Consider the following 5,000-nt stretch of genomic DNA (forward strand, 5'->3'; position numbering starts at 1 on the left):
AATTCTTTGATGGTACTGTTTTTTAAAATAACATTAATATTGAACTCCTTAAGGATGCAAGGAAGTCTTACAAGATTTTCATTAAAGGGAAGAACTAAAAGATTTTTCTTGCAAAAATTATCTCGCATCCTTAAGGAGTTCAATATTAATGTTATTTTCAAAAACAGTACCATCAAAGAACTCCTCATTAAAAAAAAATAATAATAACAATGATAATAATAATAATAATAATAATAATAATAATAATAATAATAATAATAATAATAATAATAATAATAATAATAATAATAATAATAATAATAATAATAATAATAATGATTATAATAATTGATAAATAACTAGAAAATAAGCAAATTAATGAATTGAATAAAAATCATAGATAGACAAATAAATGAATAAATCAATAAATAGATCAGTGATAACACGCTCCTGCGGATCTTTGGCACATTCATAAGATTTCGTCTAGACCGACTACAAACGATTTTATTTAATCTAATGGCGACCACGGGCATTAATGAAAGCTTAATGCAAATTATGTCACATAAAATGAACCTATATATATGTTTTTATGGATTCTGATTGACGCTACTTTCCATAAATATCGGTAACAAATAAGATTTACGAAGATAATATCTAACCTCTATAATTCAGTGATACAGTTTATGAAGGTCGTTCATCCGTTGATGTTACTCAAACAAAGGGAACTTTGTTACAGTGAGGAGGTTAAGATTAAGGACCAGGAACTGTTGTATTATTGTAAACGATGCAATTTTTGTTTTACGATTGCAAGTGCATAAGGGTGATTATGATTTATAAAGAAATAGAGAAAGGCTGTTGTTGGCATATATTCCGTAGATGATCTGTTTTTTTACTTTTGTGAAAATGTGCATGGTTATAACACGTAAAAGACAAGCATAGTTCTACAATATACACATAGACATATAAAAAAGAAAGCATATACGTACACGTGTAAACATACATACACACACACACACACACACACACACACACACACACACACACACACACACACACACACACACACACACACACACACACACACACACACACACACACACACACATACACACAAGTACATGTAAAGAAGGAGGAAAAAATCATAGACGAATCGCTGGTATGTATTGCTGCTGACAAGATTTCAATTCGCATGTGATTGAGAAAGCGTCTACCACTCAGCCTTGGAAACAAAAATAAACAAAAGATTCAGTCGATTCATAACAATTTACTACAACAGTTGTCTACGTCTTTGATACTAGATACTACAATTGCATGCCAGAAAGTGCCAAGTAGTTTGTTTTCTCAAAGGTATATTGGTATTTAGTCGGGAATAACCAGCGTTTCTATCCTTGGTGACAGAACCACATCGAAGAGGTAGTTATGGAGACGATAAGGAATAATAATTGAATTTAAAATTGACCATACTTATCTTTTGAGTCCATAGAAGCCTCCAATCGTAGAATAATGATGCATATCTATGGTTCGTAAAGGTGTCATTAAAGTTTTTTAAAGTACTGTCAACATAAAATTCATGTAGTCAGTATCATGTAAGTACTTTAATTGAACGTGTAGAAGCAGGTTTGTCATTCGCGCGCGTTCACATGTGGATAACCTTTATGTAGATGCAAGTTTATGACTGCGAATCAAGAAAGAAATCCTTCTTCTTTAGATCCAAACCTGGAAGACATGGAGAGGTAAATACGGGACTATGGAAGAGTATTACTTCATTGATACGCCACTCGACACATATCTTTCCCAAACGTTGGTGCTATGATATGTTGGTTGTTCGACTAGCCCTGAAATTTGCTTGTCGTCGACTTCGCCTAGTGTCTCTGGCTTCTGCCACTTCCTGTTGGACCTGTCATATGATTGGCAGCTGTCGACGTTCCCTGTGGGTTGGCATCTCGGCATTGGTGGATTACAGTTTGGTGAAATGTCGGTCTGTGAGTGGTCGATTCTTGAGGTTGTGTCGTGACCCGTCCACGTGTTACGTCTGAGACGCGCCGAGTCCACCAGATATCAGTTCTGTGGCCCGTGATGACGTCATGACGTTTCCGTATCTCTCATTTATGTTATTTCTTGTCCGAAAAGAGTTCCTTCTCGCATTTCCCTTGTGCTCTTGTCCATCATTCGCATCAATGTGCTGGGCAGTCTCAGATTCCATAAGGTGTCCCACGTTGTCCACGTGGGTCACCGTCGCATTATACTCCCTCACACAATTCTCCACTTCTACCTGATCTACTTACGTGTGGGTGCGTGTGTATATATATATATATATATATATATATATATATGTATATATATATATATATATATATATATAAGTGTGTGTGTGTATTCACCTCGGATCTGCTGCAGCCTCTTTTCGAGACAGCCAGACACCACCCTACGGCAGTGAGCTCAGAGCTCATTATTAGCAGATCTCTGGGTAGGTCTGAGACCACTCACACTCCACACACCGGGAATGCAAGGTCACAACTCCTTGACTAACGTCCCGTACCTACTCGCTGCTAGGTGAACAGGGGCTACACGTGAAAGGAGACAAACCCAACTTGTTTCCGCCCGGCCGGGGAATCGAACCCCGGTTCTCCGGCTTGTGAGGCCAGTGCCTTACCAATCCGCCACCGTGTGTGTGTGTGTGCGTGTGTATAAATATGTATGCATTATATACATATATATATATATAGATATATATATATATATATATGTGTGTGTGTGTGTGTGTATAACATATATATATATAATATATACATATACAAATGTATATATGTATAATATATATATATATACATATATGTATATACATCATCATCATCATCATCATCATCATCATCATCATCATCATCATCATCATCGCACCACCCCATCCATGTATAAGTTGAACAGCCAGGGCGACATAACACATCTTTGACGAAGTCCCACCTTTACCTCGAACCACTCACTCTCTCCATTTCCAATCCTGACACAAGCTCTACTACTCTCATAAAAACTCTTGACAGCTCCTAGCAGCTTTCCTCCTATCCCGTATATTTGCATAACCTCCCACAGTGCCTTTCTGTCTACCCTATCATAAGCCTTTTCCAGATCCATAAAAGCCCAAAAAACATCCTTCTCCTTTCCTATAGCTCTCTCACATATCTGTCTTACCACAAAAATCTGATCTACACAACCTCTACCTGTCCTAAATCCACACTGTTCCTCACCAATTACTCCTTCAGTTGCTCTCCTAATCCTCTCAATCAAGATCCTCCCATAAGCCTTCCCAACTACACTTAACAAGCTAATCCCTCTGAAACTACTACATTCACATTTGTCCCCTTTTCCCTTGTAAAGAGGAACTATACAGGCACTCCTCCAGTCCTCCGGCACTCTACCCTCTCTCCAGCAAACATTAAATAACCTCACCAACCAGTCCACCATCACTGTACCTCCCTTTTTCAGACATTCTGCATGGCATCCATCCACACCAGGTGCCTTACCTGCTTTCATCATCTTAACAACTGCCTTCACCTCATCCTTCCTTATTTCTCCTCCATTCTCCTCACTCATCACTCTCATTTTCTTCGCATTTCCCACTGCAACTATCTTTCCTTCCCTATCCTCCTTCACATTTAGCAACTCCCTAAAATATTCTGCCCATCTTCCCCTTACTGCCATCTCTTCCATTATCATCTCTCCATCTGCACCTTTTACCTTTTCTTCTCTACTTGATTCGCCTCCTCTTCCTATCTTAATTTCTTTCCAAAACATCTTTTTATTACTTTCAAAATTTTCTGTCATACTCCTACCCTATTTCACATCTGCTCTCCTCTTTGCAACCTTTACATTTTGCTTTACTTCTCTTTTCTTTTCCTTGTACCTCTCATATGACTCCCTCCTCCTATTTTGTAATCAATCTGTGAAAGCTCGCTTCTTCTCTTCTACAACCTTCTTTGTTTCCTCATCCCACCATTCACTACCCTTTCTTCTATTTTCCCCTGTCCTTCTTGTTCCACACACCATCCTGCACACTTTATGACTCCCTCCTTGAACCATCCCCATTCCTCCTCCACACCCAGCTCTACTCTACCCTTTACTCCCTCCCACTCCTCCTTCAGCTTCTTTCCATACTCCTTCTCCTTTTCCTCTTCATTCAAAGAGTTCACTCTAAGAACCTCCCTACCTTTTATCCCTTTCCTCTTTCTCCATCTGTCCTCCACTCTCAACTTACCTTCCACCAAAAAATGATCTGATATTCCCCCACCCTCTCCCCTTAGCACATGTACATCCTTAACTCTTCCTATCATAATCTTATTTACCACTACATAATCCATTAGCGCTCTATCTACCACCCTTCCCTCCACCACCCTCTCCCATGTGTACTTATGATTGACTTTCTTCCGAAACACTGTATTTGCTATCATCAACTCTCTTTCTAGACACATTTCCACCATCAACTCTCCACTACGATTCTTTCCTGGAACTCCACATTTCCCAACCACTCCATCGATTGGACCATTTCCTACCCTAGCATTAAGGTCTCCCAGTACTATTACATTGACATTTCTTCCTAAATCCTCTATGCACTCATTTAGATCTATCCAAAAGGCCTCCCTTTCTTCTACACTCTTCTCACTGCCAGGCCCATATGCACTTACAAAGACCCACATCTCCTTCCCCAGTTTCACCTTCATCCACATTATCCTTGAGGAAACCTCCTTCCACTCCACTACCCGTTTACCTATCTCTTCACTTACTAGAATAGCCACCCCTTCCCTCCCTCGCCCTCTCTTCACTCCTGATAACCTCCCACTTACACTCCCAAACTTACACTCACCCTTCCCTCTCAACTTAGTTTCACTCAAAGCCAACACATCCATCTTTCTTCTCACAAACATACTACCTATCTCTTCCCTTTTACTCTCATCTGTACCACATCCACGCACATTAAAAGACCCAAACCTTAGAGTGCTGGTCCGAGAACTTCCAGACCCTCTTATGCC

This window comes from Oratosquilla oratoria, chromosome 6, assembly GCF_046742065.1.
Source record: "Oratosquilla oratoria isolate Oo_2021 chromosome 6, ASM4674206v1, whole genome shotgun sequence".
Classification (NCBI taxonomy): Eukaryota; Metazoa; Arthropoda; class Malacostraca; order Stomatopoda; family Squillidae; genus Oratosquilla; species Oratosquilla oratoria.